General features: G+C 37.2%; 2 long non-coding RNA genes across 4 annotated transcripts; one reads left to right on the forward strand and one right to left on the reverse strand.

The window, feature by feature from the left end:
• Positions 1-2,135: 2,135 nt before the first annotated feature.
• Positions 2,136-11,350, reverse strand: LOC147654802 (uncharacterized). The gene is made up of 3 exons (XR_015283173.1): positions 11,251-11,350; positions 10,449-10,566; positions 2,136-2,543 (listed from the first exon to the last, which is right to left on the reverse strand). It is a non-coding gene; the product is annotated as an uncharacterized LOC147654802 (long non-coding RNA).
• On the forward strand, positions 11,124-24,945 carry LOC147654803 (uncharacterized). Of its 3 annotated transcripts, none has more exons than XR_015283172.1 (5): positions 11,124-11,258; positions 20,799-20,918; positions 22,578-22,657; positions 23,130-23,228; positions 23,849-24,945. It is a non-coding gene; the product is annotated as an uncharacterized LOC147654803 (long non-coding RNA). The 3 variants fall into 3 exon arrangements; XR_015283171.1 differs by having other exon boundaries at positions 11,209-11,598; XR_015283170.1 differs by lacking the exon at positions 23,849-24,945 and having other exon boundaries at positions 22,578-22,847.
• Positions 24,946-25,217: the final 272 nt, after the last annotated feature.

Raw genomic sequence — 25,217 nt, forward strand, 5'->3', positions numbered from 1 at the left:
GCATCAGCAGAGGCACGTTGCACACACATCTGACCTCTCCTTCAGATGTATCAGCCCATGCTAGTGGTACTGAAATGTCCTCCAGCTACTCCCACGAGAGACAAGGCAAAAAGAATGGACTGTGGTAGGGCAGGAAGCCTTTCCACATTGATCTTTATTGTAGTGAATATTCAAGTCCTCAGAAATGTGACTAATAAAATTTCAGGCTTCCTGAACAACTGATCTACGTGGTGATGGATCAATAAAAGACACTGCAGTGTCTCTTAACAAATTGTGCCTCTTTGTATTCAACACATACTAAACATCAAACTAGCTTATGAGATGGGTGTGTACTACAGTTTGATGTTTTTCTTCTTTCCTTAAAAAATAAAAAAACCCCAAAAATCATAGACCTGTGCTGGATCCATGGACTCGTTGCCTATGAATCTGGAGAATATTTCTTGTGTGGTCAGATAAATCTCTTCCTTGAAAAAATCAGCCTCTATTCAAACAGCAATAGAGACCTAAAGACTTCTCTCAGAGGCTTCATTCTAAGGTCTTTCTGTCCTTTTGTGGAGGGGGTATCATAATCCAGAGATCCATAGCTGTTTTAAGTGGAGCAGTTGGAAGTTACCATGTTTAAATTAAAAATTATTCTATTTTTCATAGAGTGAAAGAAATCTTCAGAATTAGCAGTGGTTACTCACTTGGGATTGAATACTGTAACTTGGAAAATGTCAATAACTCAGATCTTTTACTCTGAGCAAAGAATTTGTGCATTTGAGCACTAGCTGAACATTGACTCATATGGGAAGAGGGAGTGGAGATGCAGGTCTTGTTCTCTTGACCTACCAGTCAGCAAAGGAAGGATTGTTATTTGCTGCTTGCAGCAGTCAGAAGAAAATTATTTTTGTACTTGCTCTGTAATTTAAAAAGACAACTAACCTTGTATGTGGAGGATTTAAAGAAGGCAAAAGAGTACAAGGGAAGTTAGAGAAGGGATGGCAGCAAAGTGTTTAATGTATTAGGATGTCTATGTGTCTGTTGGAGCTTTACTCTATCCAGTGTTTGAAGCTGCTCTCAAATTAAAAAGTTCTTTAAGCAGCCATCCACCCATTCCCATGGAGTATTGAAAGTAGCCAGAGGCACTGCTAGCTGTGCAGACACAGGAAGCTGGAGATGGACCAACATGTGTATGGCTCTCCTTCAAAATGACAGGCTGCATAACCAGAGCCAAAATCTGTGTATTGCTGGTGTGTCTGAGTTTGGCTAGTTTTTCCTGAATGACTGAGGGCAGCATCAGAAAATTTGGGAGCCTGAAAACCAAGTGTGGCCTGACAGTATCCATCTCAACAGGAATCAGAACTCCATGGCCCGAGTTTATTTCAGAATGACAACTTGTTCCTCTTTAACAATTAAAAAAAGCCCCTTCTCTCTGTCTTTCCATGAATTTTCTGAGTTTGTTTCACATGGAATTGCTCTTACCCTCTTGTACATCCTTATATTACATTCCTCTGACTCCAGCCATGAAATTATCTATACGTCTGACTGTATGTGTTTCATTATGCAGTCACATTTCTGTGAAGTATGGATGGTAACAATGTTTACTATAAAAGTTTGAAGGATATTTTCTAGTTTGTTATGAGAATTCTGTGATAGGGCCACCTAAGACTAATGAAAGAAAGAGAAATGGTAGCAGTAGCAGTTAAAAGGTAATTTAAAGAATTAACAGCAGGAAAAGAGAATGCTGTACACAAACTACTTTATACATTTCAAACCTTCTTTTTAAACAGAAGCAGGTGGTAGCTTTCCTATTGTGAATTCAATGCTTTTTACTGGAAATCAATCACTCCTTCCATGGGAACCCATTAGAAACTTTAATAATAGCAATCCATTGCACTTCAGTGATAGGTTTTTCAGAAGTCTAATCTTCTGGACTTGTGTTTACCAATGATTTAGGATGGCTGGCTTCTCTAAAATACTTTAATTGGTTGTAGTCCTACTGTGTTTAAAGTCTTGCAAAAAGACATTGTATATTGATCATAGCCTTCCTCTGGGATTCTGGGGAATCAGCTTGGTGTGATTTGGAGCTAGCTTGGTTTCATGATAGAGGATTGGTGCATTATTCATAAAAACAAAACCAAACAAGCAAGCAGTTGTAAATGTAAGGGAAGGAAGAATTTATGAGACAGATCAGATTAAGGTGATTTTGGCACTTCAGACTGCAGCTTCAGGCCCTCCTTTGAGAAGGTGTGCATTATTTTCCCCATCCTCTATGACATTGCAATCCTCTTCTTCAGACCATGGTCTCTTGTATTGTGTTTCCAAAAGGGATTAAGAGAAGAACAGGCTACATCTTGAGTCTTCAGCTTGAATGGCATGGAGCTTCTTGAAGAACTGTGAGGCTATAAAGGGCAACTCAAAACATTTCTTTTAAGGAATGATAGACATTCTATTTCCAGACATATCTTTAGTTTTCACTGTGATTATAACTCGTCTCTGTCTTTGGATGTGAAGGCAAGGCACCCTTTCAGCTGGTGGAGAAGGTCCTTCTCTTCTGTCTGCTTTAGGAAGAAAACAAGAGTGTGTGCTTAGTGTAAGGCATGTGTCTGCCTGCTCTCACACATGGGCTAGTCAGGGGTCAGATTACTTTTCTGATGACCTGAAGGAACCTTCCTGTTGGAAAGGTAGAATCAGAAAGGAATTATAGATATGACTCCCTAGCCAGAGAGGCTAAGGAAGAAATACAAATGAAAGCACGGTTTGAATAATTCAAAGAAACCGGTGTGATATGCCAGAACACGTTCTTCCCCCCAATAAAACTAAGCTAGGACCCCTCCCCCCAGCCTTATAAGAAAAAGTCCAAAGTACCCTGAGATAGTTAAATATATGCAAAAGCGACAATTTCTATAGGTTGCACACAAACGTTACTGTATTAGTATACTTATAAAGATTGGTTGGTGAAGGAATAGAATATTCAAGGTATAGATTATATAAGTAATTGTAATGGAGAGCTCGCTCTCTTACTTCTGTTCTTTTACTCTCTTTCTTAGCTGTCTTAAGTCCTGAACTCATGTATTCATGTTCTACCCCTTTTTCTTTTGTTCCCTCTGAGCCTGATTTGAGCTTCATCTGTTGGCTCTTAGCAGGGCTCCCTCACCCATGCCCTGAAATAAACTACTAACATCTAACTCGACTATAGAGAGGTCTCTGCCGTGTCCCAGACCATCCGCACCCCGAAAAATCTCTTACACCTTCCTGTCAAATTCAAGTGTATGAAGAAGAGTATATGGACTGACCACGTTATTGTATTTGTCAAAATTTGATATTTCAATATTTAAGAAGGCATTTACTAAGACTGTTTTAAATACCACATATTCAAGCAGAAAGCAGATATACTTTCAGATGGGTACCTAAATGTTTTGAAGATGGTATTTGGGCATTGGGCGTTAAGTTCATTTAGTGGGAAAAAAGGTTCCAGTTAGCAGAGTAACAAGACCAATTTAATTTATCTAATGATGTATTTATGCATGAGTCTGATAGTGTGAGCAGTCTAAACTAGCTAATTGGGAAGTTTTAATACCAAAAACCTTATTAGACATTTTTGTGTTTTTAAGCAGCTTGAATCTTAATCATCAGTAGCACTGTGATTCCAAGGGTGGTAGATTTGTTTTTAATGACTCCTTAGATACTTAATCAACAATAGTAGTTTATATATGCCTATTTCAGCTATGTAATCTGATGAAAAGAAGATGATGAGGAAGGGGGAAGTTGTCTTTATAGCATAAATCTGTAATGTGTAGTTTATGTTGCTTGTAGTAAGAAGAGAAACTTTGTGGGTCTATATTTGTTATTGTTAGAAAGCTTATTTGAAGATTTATAAAACTTTTACCTTATTGTTTTGCTGTATAAACATAAACATTTTTTAATATATCAAGAAAGTGATGGGTGTGCAATGATTTATCTTACTGGAAAAAAAATGCATATCTGATTTATGCCTGTCTAAATGTCTAAAATCATGCAGCCATACATCAGGGCTCATTGGTGAGGTAAGTACTTGCATGTTTCTTGATAAGAATGAAGCAAGTTATCAGTCTGTGGGGGAGCATGGATATGGGGTTGTGTCTACTTCTGCTGCTTCATCCTGCTGGGATGGGGCACTGGGCAGAGCTGATACCAAGTATGAAGGTGCAGGGACAGAGGGAAAGTGGCTGCAAGCACTGCAATGCTTTGCTACCCTGCGCTGATGGCACCCTCCTGCTCCTGAAATGATTGGTACGCTTTGTCCAAAGGATGTGACACAGGAAAATAGGATGAGCAGAAGACCATGAGCAAGGTTGCTGCTTATGTGTGAGGACAGTGGCAGTTGTTGGAAATTTCTCCACCAGTATTCATGCTGGCCTCACCAGTGTCACATAACAAAGTGACTTCTGTCCCCAACCTCAGCTCCACTGTTTGCATACTGACAGTGGCTTCATTAGCCCCCTTTCACCTCATCACTCTGGAATCTCATGCTCAGTTGCTAATTCTGTGTGGTTCTCACCAAGTCCCTGTTTCATATATGATATTTAATTTCCCAGGCATGGTCCAGATGCTTTTGTCTAGAGATACTTGGCATTTAAAAAGATCATTTGTTTGAGAAGGCCCAGACTGACAAGTTAGATGTCTACATCATTATTATCTGCTATTCTGACAATTTATGTGTCATTCACACATTTTACCGACAGTGATATTGTGTATTATTAGAGAGCATTAATAAAACATTATTGAATTAATCCCTGTACAGGGATCATCCTGTTAGAATATTCCTCACTTCTGTATAACTCTCCATTGACAGCTGCATTTGGACATCTGCCAATTAGTGCATTCTTAATCCATTTAATGTGTTCTCTACTGGTGTATAAGAGACTAATTTTGTAATAAGACTCACATGTAGTACTAAATCAAATACCTCATGGAAGGCAGACTTTACCAATTACTTTTGTCAAACCAGTTAGAAATCTCAGAAAAGAAAATCATAGCTACAGTCATCCTGGGGACTGAGTTACAGAATCTGTATCAAAATATCTTTTAAATAGAAAAGAACTAAAATATTTATTTAGGGCTAATCTCACTGAGGGAATTTAGAATCATGAGTGTGACATCTAACCCCGGTGCAGTCCACTTTCAGGTAAGTTCGTGAAAAGTGAGTATAAGGAGTAGCACCTCCAGGGGAAGGGAATGAAGGTACCTTTTGCTCCCCTCTGGTAGCTTCCTTCCTGAATACATTGCTTCTCAAATGAGTTATCATAGGTTGTGAGAGAGGTCTTAGTACACTGTGGTATTGAAAAAAAACAGGAGTGGGAGTTTGAGTGGCTATGCAGGCCCTCTGTTCCAGAGATACTTTAAAGAACCCCCCACTGTCTCTTCCTCATCTTCTGAAAGAAAGATGGGAGAGCAGGACAAGAAAGAGGTGCGAAACAGGATAAAGTGCCCAGATTCTTCCCTCCTCTCCTTCCTTCCATTCCTGTTTCCAAATTATTAGTTTAGATGTCTCCCATGTCTGCCTTTTTGCAATCCATTTTTGGACACCTGAAAGGATCTCTGCACAGGCTGCTGTCTATCACTGTGCATGTGCAGACCCCAGTATAAGCCTGGAAAATGTAGGTTTCTACTGGTCATTTAGCACAGGACTTTGCTGGCATTAATATACTTAAAGTCTTCAGAGGGAGTGACATTATAATGCACATAGCAGCTCTTTGTCTTCTTGGCCCTACTGCCAGAAGTGAAAATAATGAACTCTGGGGTCTTGAGCCTAGGGACAGGCTTTCAGTGCACTGAAGTTTTTGTGCCTCTAAGTATCACCATTTGGTAACAGAAGGAAATTCTACCTTGAAAATGTAATATGAAATAATTCAAAATAATATCATGTCAAACATTTTTTTTTTAAACTTGTCTTAATTTAACATGTGCCTAAAAACTGAGAACAGGAGCTGCACAAATCTTATAAATTTTAATAAGCCAGAAACAACTCTTAGGATATTCCATACTAATAGCAATATTATGCAAAATAACCGCATAAAAGGAAAATCATATAGACTTTTGGGAACCATAACATTCCATCTTTCCAGATCTACCCTGACATCTATATCACAATTTTAAAATGCTATAATTCCCTTGTATATGGCATCAGTCAGTTTTATGAACTTTAAGGTAATTTAATTGTGCAGGTCTTCAAAGGTTTAGTGTTACTGTTGTCAGCCATTCCTTTTAGGTAATCATTGTTACTAGAGCAGATGTAAGGGAATGGATTTAAATATCATGATCTTGACAAGTTGGAGAAATGGTCAGAAAAAACTAGGTTGCAGTTCAATAAACCTGAGAACAAACACTGTACTTACATGAAAAAAGAACAGAATGCAAGATAAGGAAAAGGTAAATGGAAGTTCCCAAGGAAAGGATCGAGATATTATGAATACAACCACATGGACCAACAGTGTCTGTTTCTAACAGTAAGCAACATTTCATCCTTAGGAAAAGATTACAAGACACAGGAAGGACAGTATGCCACCTCTCCTGACACTCTCTGCAATTCTGGCACTTGAGATTAGAAGTTTAGTGGATTGACATCTCCAACATCATATTTTAGAATACCTAAGTGTAACTTCCAAGTTTTATTCAAAAATCTCTAGAATTAATATTATTTGCTCTATCCAAATCATTCTGGAGCAAAAGGTTTCACAGTTTAATTGTATACCTCATAAAACTTTCTTCCTTTTGTTAATGTTAAGCCTGCTGCCTATAATTTTATTTTATGCCCTTTATCTTATATTTTATGAAAAATAATATACCATAGTTCTAATTCATGTTTTCCATGACTTATTTAAGTTCTTTTAAAAATCAAATTTTTAAATTTAAAAACTAATTAAATTTTTAATTAAAAAATAATCCACATGTACTAATTTTTTTTTTGTAACTGTTATTGAGTACTGGGCTTATATTTCCAAAGAGTTGTTCACAGGATCTCCCCAGTCTCATTTTTGAGTCATAAAATCTTATTGCAAGCTGCTGTCATACATATAGAATTGCAATTACTTATCTTCATGAGACTTACTTTACATTTATCATTTCCTCCTGGAATCTTTTCATGCTTTATTATGAGACTCTTCTTTGGCTATTTTCAGCCAGTTTAGCTGTCACTAACATGAATGTGAGTACTTGTACTGCACCCCAGGAATTAACCCATGTCTGATTTAGGAGTGGACCTGTGTACCTATATCGGTTTACCTACATGCAGAGCCACCCACAATATAAGTAATTATGTGTGGAGATATCTGATTTGTGATTACCCAGCTGACACTTATGCACATAAATCAGACATCCACAAATATCTGTATTTGGCTGTCACCAAAATTCTTGTCCCCAATGAATTAAATGTCATCCTAGTTGAAAACATAATTTCATGCTGAACAAGCATTAGGTGTATGTAGTTCAATCCTTAAATTTCAAAATTGAGAGAAAAGTCAGTTATAAACTGTGCATGTTGGTGCTGTTGCTGTTGAATTGTTTTCAAAAAATTTAAATAGATTTCTGTGGAATGGAGTCTGTAAACTGATTAATGACAATATGAATATCGCAACCTAGACCTTGTATAGTTTTCAGACAAGACTGAACTGGAAAGAAAAGTAAAAAAAAGCTTGCAGGCAGTGCTGCTGTATGTTCTTTGTGGACAGCTGTGATTACCCTTTGTTCAATTTTATAACTGTGGAAGAATTGCTATAGAGCCTTCACCCAAAATGTTAAAGGTAAACAGAAAACTGAGAAAATTTTCAAAATGTAGTGTGCCCAATTAGGCATGAGTTAGCTGAATGCCTGACTGCACACCCAATTGGCACATTAAATTTGTCATGGTTTCTTATTCAGTTTGGGTAATTGTGCATGCAAATGAACAGGTACTCATATAACCTGTAATTTCCATAAGTAATTGACATATTTGCATGTGTAATTACTTTCTTTGTAACTGAAACTCAAATTTTAACTATCTTATTGTTCATCAAGAGCATGAGCTTTGGTCCTTTCAGCAGGAAACAAAGTTCAGTGATCCATTGACAAATTGAATTCACCTCAGAAAAGTGGAAAACTATCTCATCAATCTAGATAATCCTAAATTGTTCTCTTTCTGATTTAGGAAGGAGGGGTATCAGACTGGATCAGCAGTGATACGTGACAAGATCCTAGCCAAATGCAAACAACAAGGTTCTAGATACAAAAAGATTATTTTTAGTAGCCACTAAGTCCCTAAAGGCTTTTTTTTTAGAAAGAATAAAAAGGGGAATAGTTGTTCAACTCATCAAAGATTTCTAGACTAAATACCATAGGTACTATATAGGCATCTATATATTAATACAAAAAACTTAATCCCATCTCGCTCTGAAATGACCAGCATAACAGAGATAGGATAACACATGACTATAATATGAACAAAAATTGGTATTTTTGTTGCATGCTTGTTCAGCTTGAAGTTATGTATTTAACTAGGATGACATTTAATTCATTGGGGACAAGAGTTTTGGTGACAGCCAAATATAGATATTTGTGGATGTCTGATTTATGTGCATAAGTGTCAGTTGGGTAATCACAAATCAGATATCTGCACACATACCTAAGCTCAGGTGGACAAATAAGGGAGAAGCAAAAAAGTATTGTCTTGCATACACAAGATAAAATACTTGGTAACTGAAAGTACAAAGTATATTCCAAAAGTCTCTGGTTAATAGCTAAAAAGAATAGGGACACTGCAGGTATGTAGACAGATCTTCGCAATTTAGTCTGGAAGACAAAGTTGAAGCTTAATGGCATGTATGAAAAATGGTCAAAACAAAAACAGGATGAAACATTTGTTCTTTGAGACAGAATATGGTACATGGTGGAGCACAAGCTGAACATAAGCTGATAGGGTTGTGCAGCTGTGAACATCATGTGTAGGACATATTATCAGCAATGCAGCCCATGGGGTATCTGTTCCTCTCAGACCTCTCTGGCCAAGCTACATTGCTGTGGTCATTACACTGAGAAAAGCATGAGAGCATCCAGGACAATCTCTAGTAAAGGTGGCCTTTGGGAAACATGGAAAAACTGGTTCTGGATACAGAATAGAAAATATCTGGGACAATGTAACAGAAATTAGACATATGGAAGTCTGCTACAAAAAAAAAGAGAGTATAAATTGTTTTCTAAGCTTTTGGTAGATAATGAAACAGTGATAAAGTTTGTTTTCATTAAGAAATGATCAAGTTGGATATTAGGAAACACTTCCTCCTTATAAAAAAAAGTGACACTGCTAGTCATAGCTTTGCTCCATATGAGCAAGCATCTGCAGCAGTTGTAAAATCTTAATTGCTGGAGATATTAAAAACAATTTAGCCATATGTCTTTCATGAACGACACAGATAATTGATCCTGCCAGAGCTGGGCTAACTAATATTCTCAGGGTTGTTGCCAACTGTTCTTTATATAATTCTGTTGTTTTATGGTTGTATTTAGAATTATGTATTCTTAGTAATTGCATAGGCTTTTTGAAAAAAGCAGAATTGAAAAAAATTTAAAGAGCTGGCAGGATATGGTTTCACAGACATTTACAATTCCTCTTTGTCCTCTTGCCTTTTTATTTAGTGTCTGTTTCCAGAAAAAGAGTGGCTTAGTGGCTTAATATGCTTGTCCCTTTGGAAAGTCCCTGAGGAGAATCTGCAGGTAATCTCAGTCTCCAAGACAGAAGCAATCATGAAAGCTTTAGCCCTCTGAAAGTTGGCTAATCCAAGCAGTCAGGGCTGTCAGGGTTGGATAATCCACAAGGTCTCTCAGGAACAAAATGACTCTGACTTTCAGTCTATTTTTTGTCATTTCTTATCCTGACTTGAAGCTCTGAGTGTTTTTGGAAGGTAACTGTGGAAATGGTGCTAACCCCTAGACTCATATACTGCATTTCTGATAGGAGCTCCCTCTGACTGATCCAGACTCAGGGAAGCAGGAACAGGTACTGAGGAGGGAGCACCAGTCAATACACATACAGACAGTGACCCAACACAAACCAGGTTTCTTTGCTGGAAGCTTGGCTCTGGCTACTCTTTGGGAGAGGGAAGGGACAGTGACACATATGGATAATGAAAAAGATCATTGATCTTTGCAAGTTCAGATTCAAAGTTATAGCCATATTTTTCTGGCTGCTTTTTAAAACTCCAAAGATCTCTGAACTATTAAATTTTGAGACTCACATGCTCTCTTCAAAATATGAAGCAAAACAAACTGATGCTTAGTTTGTTTAGTCTTAGATGTATGGAACAAACTTAGTTCCATAATTTCTATAAGAGAAAGAGATCTGTTTATTTGGTATTTTGGTATTTATTTGGTTTTATTTTAATGCTGCCATAAAACCCGTTTTCAGCTGTCAAGATTTTTCCTTGTGTCTCTCTTCCCTGGGCTAAAGTACTTACATTTAAATATGGTTTTCCTTTCAGAATGCTGCAGAAGGACAAATATTCACAATGCAGTGGTTTCATAGTAGCAAGATTTCAGTTTTGCTTGCAGCAATCTTGATTGTTTAAGGAAGAGCTACAGAAAAAAATTGTTCGATGTCTTTAGAAAACATATGCAGATGCTGCTTTCCTTCTAATATTTTAGCAAGGAGCTATTGTTATGAATTAAATTTAGTCTTATATCTCAGTCTGTCATACATATCTATATGCCCATAGCCAAATCCTGGGTCAGGCTTCTTGTCATTCAAAGAAGTGCAATAGCATGAGACCCCTAAAATTTCTTAATAGTAGGCAGCAAAAAGAAGTAGGCTGGAAAGCTGCAGGTAAGAGGCATCTTGAAAGTGTTTCTAAAGGAACCTTTACTTTGTTTTCTACAGAAGGATATCAACAAGCGTTTGTCCAAAATACAAAGTAATACAATTTACTTAAAATTTAGAGCTTTTTTAATGAGAATTCTTCTCAGATAAAAGTGAATTGAAGCAGTTCTCCTACTGAAGGAAGTATTTTACTTACAGGCAGTTGATAGTAGTTTTTGTACATTACATTTTGTCCTGGAGTGACTTTATGATACTGGTTTCCCCAATTGCCTGTTTTATGTTACATATTAAGTTCTGCACCTTTAAGACTGGCCTTGAGAACAAAGGACGTTAAAACTGCTGGAGGCTGATGGGAGTCTTTTCTCCTGGCCAATAACTGGCAATTTCTGAGAACTGACAGTAGTTTTAACCATTGAAAAGTGAGATCAACCTGTGAACACCACCTTAAGATGTAAGCCTGGGAATTTATTGTTCTCTTTGGTTTCCGGCTTCTGAAGAGGTAACAGGCTCTGGCTTGGCCTGCTCCCCCCTCCGCCAGGCCGGACAAGGCCACTGAGGCTGGGGGGGAAGGTGAGCGGGCCCAGGCCGGGCCAGGCCAGTTCCCCGGCTCGGCTGCAGTTTCTGCCATGGCTGAGTTTTACCAGAGACTGCCGAGTAAAGAGAGGGAAAGCCATTGACCTGCAGCGTTCTGAGACAGTGACCACACTCCTCCAGAGCAGCCGTGAAAAAAATCTTCTATCCCAGACAGCTCCAGCTGCTGCTCTGGCAGAGATCAGAGAACCAGCCACAAGGCCTTGGCAAGATTTTAACACTTTCATTACCCAGATGAGACTTGCAGATTAATCTTTTTTTTCAGAGAGAGGGGAAGAGAGAAAGAGTGATCAACATGTAAAGAGACACCATAAACTATCAAAGACAGTGAAGAAAGGAATTATGCTTCAGAAGGGGAAGAGAAATAAGGAGATGCTTTAATAAGCTGAAATATTTTTCAGTTAAAGCTATGGAGATGGAGAGTAGTGTTCTGAAAAAAACTCCTTTAATTCATGACATAGTATATTGGGAGGAATAGAGTGTTTCAAACTGTGAATTTAAGCAAATGGTGAAGTAGTTGTGATCTTATGAGATGATGGAACAGAAAAAAAGAATAGTTGAAGATTTGTAGCCTTTAAGAGGCAAAGAGAAAACTTCTGTTTCCAGAGAGGCTCAGAAGGACAGATGAAGAGAACTTTTGTCTTTGAATAAATCATCTTTAAAATGACATCCCTAGACTCATTGACCCATACACACCTCAGAGTGATGTGAAATGGGAGGAGTGAACTGATGACAGGATTTCCAGGCAGCTGGCATCAGAAAAATAGAAAGCTATAACAGAAATAGTTTTCTTGTGAAAAACTCCATAGATTAGCAGAAGAAGACTTCTTTTTCTCTACAAAGACTGATGAAAGGACTATAGCAAAATTGAGACTGTTTTGACTACCAAAGTTTTTTTGTCTCTATGTTGTCATGTGAACAAGGGAATAGTTGGGTAGTGGGGGACAAAGGGGTTGTTCTGGAGGTTTTATTCTGGTTTCTTATTCTTGTAGTTTTTGTTAATAAACTTTCTCTGTTCCTTTTAAGTTTTAAGCCTGTTTTGCCCTTGTTCTAACCGATATCTCACAGCAAGAAATAAGTAAGTTTTCTATTAATTTTTAGTTACTGCTTTAAAACTGCGACACATTTGTATAACTTGTGTAGCTGTAGATGTGATGCTAAGAACTTGAAGCAAGACTTTCTCTTTTGCCTTAATTTTTCTGGACTCATGTTTCTATTAAAATGTTTCATTGATAGGATGGTTTTTTGAGGTCCTTTCTTCCCAATGTCATCAAAAGTTAAGGTAAATGAAAAAGGTCATAGACTTTTGCAATATGGCTAAGGAACATGTCTTCTCTTTCTCTAAATTATTAGAATATTCCAGTTTGTAGGGGCCTACAATGATCATCAATTCATTTTTGGTTAGAGGCTTTCTGCTATTCTGAAGTATTGCATTAACACAGTGCCAGCTACTGGTGCAGGAGGTGTTGGTAAGGTTGAGGTAGAGATAGTGAAGCCTTGGAACAGAGGACCCAGGAAATTTTTTAGATCTCTGTTACTGGAGAGATTAAAAAATAAGAGAAGTAAAATTCTGTTTGCAATAATTTAGGCACAGTTTATCTTAGCTACTTAAGATTCCTTCCTGTTTAATTTTCTGATATTTATTGATTTTAACTTCATATTTCAAACTATATTGTGTTTTCTTAGTTTTTTGTTTGTTTGTTTAGTCTTGTTGTTTTCTTTTGGTTTTGGGTGGCTTTTTTAAATTTTAGTTTACTTCTTTTAAGCTCCATCCCTCAGAACTGTGAGAATGTTAGCTGTCAATAAAAAACCTTAAAGTAACTTCCTACCTTCAGAGAAAGGCTGGAATAGTTGACTCCTGGATAGCCTGAGGACATGACACAAGAAGGATTTAACAATAAAACTCCATTCTCTGTGAACAGCAGAACTGAGGAACCCTACTTTCCCTTGGACTCTAGCACAGCATTTCTTGCTTCTTCACCATCATAATTCCAACTCTCTACAACTACTCTCTGTTCTCTACCATGATACCGCCCATTTTCCTACAAGCCCTTCTCAGTTGGTCAGAATTGGAACTTTGTTTTTCCTGACAGCTCAAAAGATGCTGATCTTCCCCAGGAACCACATTTGCTAAAACTGTTTCTTTTTAATGGTGCTTGGTCAAGCACCAGTTGATCCAAAGCTGTAGAGAAGGTGACTGCTGGCTGCTGCTGCTGTGGGGCAAGAAAGACCAGTGCCAAGCAGCCCCTGCCTTTCTACCACCTGGTGCACCTCTGGCATTCAGCCTGACTGGTGGTTTTCCCTGCACTTGCAGGAACTTGGTGAGACCCCAGTACCTCTGTCAAAATGAGATTAACATTAGCTAATGTGCAACAGTGAATCTTGGAGACTGATGGACAGATAAAATGATGAAGTCTCAATTAAATTAGATAACATTAATCTTTACAGTTTTAAAGATATTGAAATTTTGGAAACCTGGCTCATGGCTTTTGAACCAATGGAATTGTCAGTTCTGAACAAAATGTGCCTTGTAATAATAAATGACCCTACACTCTAGTGTCTTGCAAGCCCTGTCACTGGCTTCTCTACATTAGTGTCTTTCTTTGCCAGGAATGTAATACCACTCTCATTTTAACCTCAGTGATGTGGAATTGTTCTGCTCAACTAATATATCTTTCTCTGGATTTGAGAAAACTGCAGCTGGTTCCAAGTCACACGAAATAAATTATCCCAGAGCTGATAAAACATGTCCTGAAGGTCTAATTCAGAATTTAATCACCACAGAGCCGGATGTACTTGTATCAGAGGATGTTTTGGAAATATGCATGTGTGTTTACACCACCTGCTCACAGGAAAGGACAAAACAAAGTAATACTGATTCTTGTTAGAATTATTTTGGTTTTTTTCAGCTGATGTGGGTTTTCTTTAAAATAATTTAAATTATTTCCCCTTGAACATAGTGATTTTAAACTTAAATATAATATTTGGAATTTAATAACCTGACTGTAGTTTAATAAGTATAGAATCTTTTAAAATATTTTGTGTGTATAATATTGCTTTTAATAACTGTACAAAATACTGTATTATCACAAAAGACATACATGAAATATTAATTTACAGCATGATATTAAATAAATAATATGAAATTATGACTTTAAAGATTCAGAAACAATGCTCAGAAAATTATCCAATGTAATATTGCTGAAAGACCCTCATTCAGATACTTTTTTTAATTTCCCTGCCATGATTTAATATGACAGGAAAGAAGCCCAAAAACTGCAAAACAGCATGATTCCATGACTTTTCTGTGTTCATCCAGCTAGAAAAACAGGTCTGGAAATCATAATTCTAACACTTAAAATTGGAGGATTTTTATACTTTTGATGGTGATCTGTTGTTCTTTTTTGATTGAAGGTATAAAATAAGAAATGGGCATGAAACAGACATGTTATCAAAGGACAGCCTGAAAATCATATTCGAAGGCTGAGTGTACCAAAAATAACATTTCTTCTGTGCACTGCTTTTTCTATAGTTGAACCAGCAGTAAGTGATAGTGGCTTTGACTGCTGTACACATATCCCTAACCTTATCTTGACTTTATCTTCTCAGCAGTATTTGGTCACTTTCAGACCAGAAAAAAGCTTAAATTCTTATTCATAGTGAGGCTGGGATTTACTGCCACCACATTCTCTGTCACCTCCTTTTGGACTGGAGAATTGTAATGAATTCTGACATAGAGCACGTGCTGTGGTGGAACAGTGCTGTTGTACACGTACCTCAGCAGGTCCCCTAGCAAGTTTGACAGTGTGAAAAGACAAACTCAGCTCTTTTTTATGTGTTGTGTCCTTTCAGTTCTACAGCAGTTCAACTCTGGGGCCAGAGGGGCAGAGGTGTGGGGTGCCCAGGGAAGCTGTGCCAGCTCTGGTCTGGGGGTTTGGAGCCTCGAGGGGGCACAGCCCTGAGCAGCCCCTTCTGATCTCAGCAGTGAGCATGCTGTAGCGGGGCTGGAGCAGGAGTATCCCAAGGTCCCATCCCAAAAAAGCTGGTATCAGTTTCCTAAGGCATTGAGCTGCAGTGTAAGGATATATGATATTCAGAAAAAAAAAAAAAACAAAACCCAAAAACCATTTATACAAGAAAATTTCAGTTACAGTATTTACCAGAATCACTTTTGTACTAGCTCTATCAATAATGGAAAAATGTGTCCTGGGCAGAAGCAGAGGTAAGGGGTCTGCCTGGGCTGGACAGTATAGGCTTGTCGAGCAGAAGATGGAGAAGACTATAATTCATCTCTTTCAGATGCTTGTTTTATAAATTATACCTTTGACAATGCAGACAAGTTCTCTATTCATGAGAAATGAATTCTGTGGTGACTTGTAGCAAAGACAGCCATTCAGTCAGGAGAATCTCCTCTTTTAGCCTCCTCTTCTGGGAGCCTTGTGAATGACTTTGCAAACTCAAATTCACCTGCACAGAACACAAACTGTCTTTAAAGCCTAACTGTTGCTGCAAGTCATGGAGGTGTTCTTTGAAATATGTTTGCATGCCCTGCCAGCAATGATGTTCTTCACTGCAGAAAAGTCTGTGCAGATTAAGGAATTTTCTCACACAAAGGGAGATTTCTGGCATTTCATCTATCCCTTTCATAAGGAAACGGGTCAAACACGATTCATATTTGAAAGAGAGTCAGGTTTTTAGGGACAGCTTGCATTTACTGATATTTGTGTGTTCAGCATTTCACATTTGAACAGACGTAGGGAAAAGCAAATGACAGGCATGGATAACCTGATCTCAATGCAGAATTTTTAAAAGCTCTCTTCTCCTATCTTATTTTTCTCTGAAGCTATAAAATGATGGGTACTTTAAAAATAATTTTTGACATGAGCTTTTTGATTTTGCTTCACCACATCAACCCATTATATAGGAACAAGTGTGTCTATATTGTGAGCAACATTGATTACAGAAAAGGATTCTTGTATCTGTATGTTTTTGTTTTTGTGGTTTTTTTTTCTTCATAGTAACAAAGGATTGCTGTCTCAGATCAGAACACTGGCTCATCATACCCTACAGCCTGCCTCTTTCCCTAGCTTATATCTAAGGGATTTTAAAAAACAAGTTAAAATTCCATAATGCATGGAGGCTGTTGGGGAACTCTGGGTCCAAGCTGGATACAGACAAGATTTCTGGCTAACCTCTTTACAAGATGTGTTTCTACATCTACAATTTTATTTTCTATTACTGCAAAGGCATGATTGCTATGGTAATATAATTCACCCTTTTGTATAAATAAGTCCATAATATTTGATGCAATATAAGGCACTTAAAAATCTACAAATCAATGTGAATCTGCAAGAGTTTTGATTAGGCACTAATGAGAGAGACCAGGTGTCATGATGCTTTTGCAAACAGCAAAAGACAGAAATAGAGAATATTTTAATTATTATTGTATTGCTCCTTTCCTTCAAAAACATCCCATCATTTTAATCTCTGTTTCTCTGATACTTGGTCAGGGTCTTGTGTTTACAGCTAAGATCATAGAAGTTTGCTGAATCAAAATAACATCTCTGCTGAAGGGGATATGAATGCATTATTGTTATGCTTCTGACCTTTTGCCAAGAACAAAAATACATCCTCAAAGACAAAGAAGAGCTGGATGTAGCATCAGGGTTTCTTTTGTAAACTTTCCAGTTTGCTGAAGGTTTACATTTTTAATCACTATTAGACCATGTAAAAAATTTTGGTGTGCAGACAGAAGGCGTCACTTCAACAGGCCTGTTTCTGTAGGAGCTGCAGCCACCATACTGTGAATGGATGGGTGATTAATCAGGAAGCTGGCTGGAAAGCTGTGTTTAGTTCTCTTTCCAGATCTCCCACAGACTTTCATGACCTTGGGTAAATCACCCTTGCTAAGTCCTTGAAGGAACATCTGCCATTTTATGCGTTTCACAGCTCTTGTGCAATGAGTAGGAAGCTATACAGATCAGCTTTTTATGACCTTGATAATGATTTGCTATGCTAGGAACTTAGTTCAACACAGAGCAGGACCAGGGCTGGAATTTAGGCTGGGGGACTCACAGGGCAGTTATGGTTTGGAGGAAGCTCTGAGGGTGGTCTGGTACTACCTTCTGCACCGAGCTGAACTGTTGTCCAAATTATGTCATTTTACTCAGGAGCTGACCTGAGAAACCAGTGAAATTTTGAAAACCTCTGAGGATGGATCATATGCTATATCCCTGGGCACCTGTTCTGGTGCTTACCATTCTGATGCTGGTTTCCTTTTTTTTCTTACTGGAAATTGTGACCATCATGTCAGTGAAAAGACCCTGGTTTTGCCTTTTCTGTAATTGCACGTTAGGCTGTAGAAGATTGCAGCTGGTCTTTAGTCTTAGTCTTCTCCAGGCTGAAAAAACCTGCTTCCCTCAGTCTTTCCCCATGCAAACCACTAACCATGTGACTGACCCTGCTCTGGCCTCTCTGCAGTCACACCTCGTGTACTGGTGTGGCAAAACTGGGGACAGGACAGCACATACCTCCATGGAAGTGTCAAGAAGAGGGGAATAGCCATTTTCCCCAGCTCCCTTCATGTACACCAGTAAATGCAACACAGCATGCTATTAGTCTTCCTCATCGCAGGGGTGCACTTCTGCTTCATATTTAACTTGTTTTCTAACATGTTTTTTTTCTGCAGAATCACTACCCAGCCAGATAGTTACTAACCTCTACTGTTGCACTTCCTTTTTCTGTCCCAAGGCATTAAAAATTATCTTTGTTGAAATTTGAGTCTTTGATCCCAACTTTGAGCTAATTTTTTGTCCAGCAAGTGATTCACCCATCTTGTGGTCTAGTCATCCAGTCCATATCCCCAGATTTTACAGTGATTATTTTTAATTAGTTTTCTGTATTCCTAGTTCCATTGTTTTAATTTAAGTATTGCTCTCTGAGTGAATGACAGCAAAAACACACAGGGGAAGCAAGTATTCCATTTTCATTTAGCAATGAAGAAGACTGATTTTCATGTCTGAATACACTATCAAGCAGAAGCTGTTCTGGACAATGTCTATAGCATAAATATTGTAATATTGTTATAGGGAGAGAGAAATACTGAGTCAGACTGACTGGTAATAAATAATGCCTACCTCAGCCAGTGCCAGAAATCACTAGAAAGGATGTTTGTGAAGAAGACAGAGGAGTGCTGTACATCTGCACAGGAGGTCTATTTCTGAGTACTCTAGCTGTGAACATCCTGGCATGTCCTAAAGGCAGCAGAATGATTATTTCACAAGTTACAAGTGGATGCCAAAGACTAATTGTCCCAGTCTTCTCATTCACTGTTCATTTGCTGTCCTCCTTCCCTGTAGGGCAGTTATCATTTTGTGCAGGTTGCTGATTGGGCAATAAACTTCCAGAGGAATAATCTTAGCAGGAGTCAGCACATTCAATTTCCCTGAAACAGGAATGCTAAAAACTTTTATATGCAGTTTATTAAATTTTGTTCTCACTGAATTAGAATTCTATTAAATATAGTTGACTCCTATTGCTATTTTTCCTGCTTTCTCTCGAGTAAAGTATTTACTGGAGTCAAACATTCATGTTGTCAATCAAATCAATTAATGTCATTGATCAAATTTTCAGTGTTATTCCTGCTGAATATTTAATTCAGTAAGAGTTCTGACCTCAAGAAAAAGTCAAACAAATTTAAGAGCAGTGGTCTGTTCACTCTAAATAAAAATTAAATACTTAATTTAAAGGAATAACTTCTACACTACATGCACAATTTTGGACCATATTTCTATTCCTCCACAATGGAAAAAGACTTTGTTTGGAGAGAACAATGAAGTAATTTTTCCCTTATGAAGGGTAGAATTTTAAAGAATCATGTTAGCAGAGAGAAACAGAATATATAAAAGCACAGATGCCTGAAGGAAGAGGCCAAAGGAGACAACCATTAAGTAATTGGATTAACCTCTATTTGGCCCTTTTCAGATGAGTGAGATCTATTTTGATAATGTTGTTTGCTTTCTTCCAGGTTTGCACACAATGCAGCAGCCATTCTCAAAGACTGAAAAATAAATTGAAGCATGCATCTCAGTAAATGTCCCTGTATGGGTAATAAAATAATACATCTTTCACTAACTTGAAATCCGGAACAAGATTGTTCCAGTAGCCATAACCTGAATAATACACAGATGGATATATTTTTTACATAAAAATTCTTTCTAAGTTGTAGCTGCAAGGACAACCTCAGGAGGAAATGACAAACTTCTCTCATTTTTCTTGAAAATGGATTTAAGAATAAAAAAAAAATAAAAAAAGCGTTTTAAATTAGAATAAAGCATCAAAATCTAAGACTTTGCAAGTTAGAAGTCCAAAGCATCTTTGAGTAAAATAAATTATATTTTACATTAATTTATAAAAAAAATTTCACCAAGATTTAAAAAAGTTGATTGTGCTTAGATCAACTATTTTAAGTCTGATTTAAAAACAAAGTTATTTTCAAGCAAAAAAAATGTAAAAGCTTTGTTAGAAAAGATAAAAACAGTTAATTTGGACAATTTTGAAAGTTAAAACCCAAATATTTTCTTCTAATATCTTAGCCTTCTCTACTGATATATAATTTAAATATTCTCTTACAAATCTATACATTTTATAGGAACTGTAGGATCTTGTTATTTTTCCCAGAGCCTCCATCCTAATTTCTGCATATGTTGTCTGAGGAGAATTTCAGCAAGGAGATGGTGCATGTTCCATTTCTGTGGATGGGGTGTTATCAGTGTTTCCTTTGTCTTCTCTGAGCATAGGTGTGCTGTGAGAGTGGTCCAGCCTGTGACCTTCAGCAGTATCCCTGCAGAACACCATGCAGAACACCCAGCCATAGCAACTGCATCTATTATTGAGATAAGGATGGGTTTGGGGCCAAGGAAAGGCTGGCTGATGTTTGATTTGAAAGGGATCAAAGTGCTGCCTATGGAAAATAGAAGGAACAGATGGCAAAGAGAATATTGTGACTTTTGACTCAAAGCGGCAAATAGAAATGAAGCAAGTTCACAGCTAATATTAGAAAATCAGAGAGCTACTATAGAGGATGGGATCCAGATTTTCTCCCTGTCCTTCACTCTCATTTAGTTGTGTAGTTGGGCTTATTTCTTTAGTCACGCATTCAGTATCTATTACTTTGAGCTCAGACTTAGCAATGATTTTTACTAAGGACTGTACTTTGTAACTGTCTGGAGACTGAAATTATAACAGAATTCAAGTCTGTGCTCATTCAGTTCAAATCTTTCTGGAGTGCACACGCTAATGTTTCCGTATTTGTACTCTACACACAGTAGGAACTAAATAGGATTTTGTTTGATTTGTTGGCATTGGACCAGCTTTTCTAAAGCATCTTCTGTTTCCTCAGGGCAGTCTGTTATTGTTGTGGTCAGAAGGACATGTGTTCCCTTTTGCCTCTGGACAGCCCTGCTGCCCACGGAGAGCTCTGCAGTCAGCAGCCTGCCTGACAGGGTCATGACTTCCAGAGGTGAGTGTGGCAATGGACATGGTAAATGAAGCACAAACTCTCTTCCCTGCTGAGTAGCCACCTGATGCACTTATACACATCTCTACAAACTGCTGGAGGATAGTTTTAGTCTCAGGATCTTCAAAATAGTGTCAGGACAAGGAGTTTGCCCAAATATTTTGTCTAAGCATTGAGAGTCAGAATTTATATGAAATTGTAACAGACAGCATCATGGTAATTATTGTCCCAATATCATGACTCCAGCATAAAATCCTTTTCACAAACCTATCAAACTTCATCTTAAAACCAGATGTTTTTGTTTCTTTCTTTGTTTCTCCCCCTAACAATATAACATTGGAAAGGGCTGGTTCAGAATCCTTATTCTAATGCTGTTTAAAGTTAATGACAGTGCCTTTTTTTGTTCTCCATTATGTATTGAGTTTTCTAAGCAGTTGTCCTCCTCAAGATTTCTTGAAGATTTTCTTCAAAAGCCGAAGTGTTTAATACTGTAAGAAATTTTGCACATGACTGTTTATTTGTATCTTTTACAGTTCCATCCTCTTAATTGAGAAAATATTCATTTCAATGCATAAAATGCTTTGAATGAAACTGGTGTGTTTTTCTTAGCTAAAAGCTTTCTGCTTGAGTTGCCTGGGATATGATTTCCATGAGAAGATGTATTTCTGATCTAAAAGATTATAAAGTATCTAGAGGCTTATGCTTCCTTTGTGCTCTCACAGGTTCAGGCATAACGCTAAGAAAAGTCACTGAAATATTTTTCCATTCTGCAGCTTTTTTGGTAGCACTTTATCACCAGAAACTGTCACACTTTCTGATTTTACACTGAATATCCAATGCAGGACTAATTACAGAGTCTTCAAGGAACACAGAATGCAAAGCAGAGAAAAAGCATTGTTAGAAGCTAAGTTCAAGATTTACAGTTCTTTTCCCTCAATTATTGTGCAGATTTTTGTCTCAGAAGAAACAAGACAGTAAAAATGTAATTAAAATACCATAAATCTTACCAATAGTGTAGTTTCAGGCAATAAGATTTGCTATTACAAAGTCACTGATAAGCCTGAAGGAAATTACATGGACCTATGTGAGCTCTGCCTTTTGTTAGAAATATGGAGCAAGATCTGAGTCTTAACTTGTAGAAAACATTATTATCTATGTGTTTAGTTATGAAGAAAAATTAGATGTAACTTCTGATAAGAAAGATGTATAAAGACATCTTTGAAACAACCTTTCTTCTACTGTCCTTATGCTTTTAGTGGAAGTGCTTTGGTGTAGGACCAACGACAGAGAGATTTCTGTCTCTCCAGCGGTTTCATGCCTTGGGCCTCTTGCATTAGGGAGTGAAATTATGGAATTTTAGACAAATATCAAGTAGAATTTTCTCAAGTATGGGGATTTTATCAGACCCTTTTCCCCAAAGGATCTTAGTCACATTCTCACCATTTTCACTCTGCAGAGCCAAGAACTGGTGGTTCTTATTTAGAGCCTTGTGCATCACCTTTTGCCTGGATGCCAATTCTATTATTTCACTGTCCATCTTCTTTCATGTTTGAATCTGGAATAGGAATCACTGATGCATGAAGAGAGTGAGCTGGCCACTTGGCGGCAATGAAACATAATTCTCTTTTTCTTGCCTAACCTGTGCCTTAATTTTCCTTCCAGAATGCTGCTACTGACATCCATCTACGCTTCTCTCAAGTGAAAGAGATCTCATTCCCATCTAAATATGAAAAATCTAGAAGGTACAGAGTAATCTGCTGTCCTGAGCCTTGACAATAGAGGCAATGGGTCATTTCAGCTGTTTCTACCTTTACTGTGAATAGCATTGCAAAACAAGTCTCCACCAGAAACTAAGGAACTGGAGGTTAAGCATTGATAGTTTGATGCCAAGGAAGCAGCACTGAATTGCTTGACTGTTGAATGATTTATAGGGTATGTATGAGTTTTCATGAGTAAAGTAGAAAGAGTAGTTTTTCTGGTAATGTTGTAAGTATAACACATTTTGGGAGAGAATAAAACAGAGCAAGGTCAATACCCTCTCCCTTTCTGAGAGGGTCTCACTGAAGAAAATTCAGGGATTTTTTATCTCCCTCATCAGAAAAGAAAAAAAACTCTGTTCACTGCTGGATGTCTCCCCATTTCTCCACTGTTTCAATGGATGTTTTTCACAATGTAGCCAGGACATTACTTGTTGAATTATTTATTTTTTAACAGAGGACATGAAGTCACAGTGACCTCAGTTTTCTCTTGTGAAATGCTCTTCAAAAATAGCTACTTTGAAAGTCGGTGCAGTACATAGGCGAGACACCCTAGGTATCTTTAATTATTTAACTTTCATCCTCTTTTCTCAGCAGTCTTAGCAACTTTAATGTGCACTTTTAAGGGGGACTGTTACAAATGTAATGTGTCTTTTTGCTTTGAATAAAGTGTTGTTTGCCCTCATTTTGAATTTTTTTTTTTTTTTTTTCTGGTTTCAGGAAGTGGAAAAGGACAGGTTCATATATTGGAGAACCCAGATTTGGCTTGGATTTAATTATAGCTAATAACTCAATAATATATGTTAGGAAAGATGTTGTGAAAGCCCACTAAGGGAAAGTTCACATGAAATATGTGGCCACAATGAATAAAATTGCTTTTCTAGTGATTTATTCCAATGATCTAATTGCTCTGCCCTCAGGAGCTGAAATCTAAACCACATGAACAAATTTGGGTGATGTTTCAGCAAACAATATATAAGTTTTAATAGAGCAGGCAATGGATTCTGGGACAATTGTTATTTACTGTCATAATTTTAAGTCTGAAGCAAAGATATATTTCATTTAGATAAATTAGTATTTCAGATGAACAGCAGATGTTGTTAGGAGAAACAATGTAGTCAAAATAAGAAGCTAGAAGTGTAATGTTTGCTTTATAATTTGCTTTTTCATCTACAGGGAAAGCATCGGTATTTTTTGCCTGGATACATTCTTTTGTGTGTACGTAGCTGCATCATATGGATAACCAGTCTCTCAAACACCAGTCCTCACTCTCATGCTTTTTCATTTCAGAATTATTAGCTAGCAGATCATAGTCTCTGTGAGCAGCCTTCTACTTTGTAGTCCTCAGTATCATTCCTTCCTGTTACTCCAGTCTTGAGGATCATCTCCGTTGAATTGATAATGTTATTCTTTATTAGGCCTTATAAAAGTTTCATTATTACAGTCCTAGTTATTTTGTTCTCAGCAATGTTCTTAGGAAATGAAATTAATTTTGCTGAAGAACTTTCTTCTGAACCATCATTTCTCTGAATGTGCTGGCATATTGATTTCCAATGGATTACAAAAGGGATCTTTTTCACACATGAGAAGAAATTATAGTTTCATTTTATGTTTCATCAGAGTTCTTTCTACTAGAAAATTTGTAAGAAAGAAATTCAAGCCCCCCTAGCACTGAAGAGATCAGTCATAAAATCAAGTAAGTATCTTTCCTGTTTGGATAAATTGTCTACATATTTTAAGACACCACATGTTGAAATAATTACATGATCCTAGGAAAAAAAAAACATTAACATTCAGTCACTCTTAGGCAGGACTTAAAATTTAAACTCTCAGTGATTTATTCTAACATTTAAAAAGCAGAGATACCAGTGAGGAATCAGTCTGTCACAGTTACAAGCAGCATAATATTTGAGAAATTTAAGAAGGCATCATGCTGCATAAACACTTTTCTATTACATATAAAATATTATATACTATACAAGTTCTTTATAAAAGGTAGAAATTATATATCACAGCTGGGAGTCATTTCACTGCACAAAAATTCAAGAAAAGTAGCCTTTTGAGTGCACAGATTTTTGTATTTTAGCCATTCATTCTGAGATTTATCCTGGGGACAATTGCACAATGCTTTTAGATTGCAAAGAAAAAATTATTTGGTTACAGAAATTATTATTAGAGGGGGTTTCTTTCCATCCTAAATTAAATAACTGGAAAATTAATAAAAGAAGAAATTCTGACTGCTTACCTGAATTTGACTGATAGGCACAAACCAATAATGAGAAAGGAGAATTGCGCTTTCTTAATATGTTACAAGAATCTATCCAGAGAAATTATTTATTATATTATTATTAGTTACAATGGTTGGCCTTTAAATAAGCTCCTTTATTCCTATATTTCATGGCTAGTATTGGATTTGAGGGGTTTTTGTTTTGTTTTTTGGAATTTTTTTTTTTTAATCCAAACAGACTACCTTTCTGTTTCCAGAGGTTTTAGAAAAAGGGAAGAGGAATCAAAAGAAAACTATGGATGTCCCAAATGCTGATAC

Source organism: Cyanistes caeruleus, chromosome 2 (assembly GCF_971803275.1).
Source record: "Cyanistes caeruleus chromosome 2, bCyaCae1.hap1.1, whole genome shotgun sequence".
Classification (NCBI taxonomy): domain Eukaryota; kingdom Metazoa; phylum Chordata; class Aves; order Passeriformes; family Paridae; genus Cyanistes; species Cyanistes caeruleus.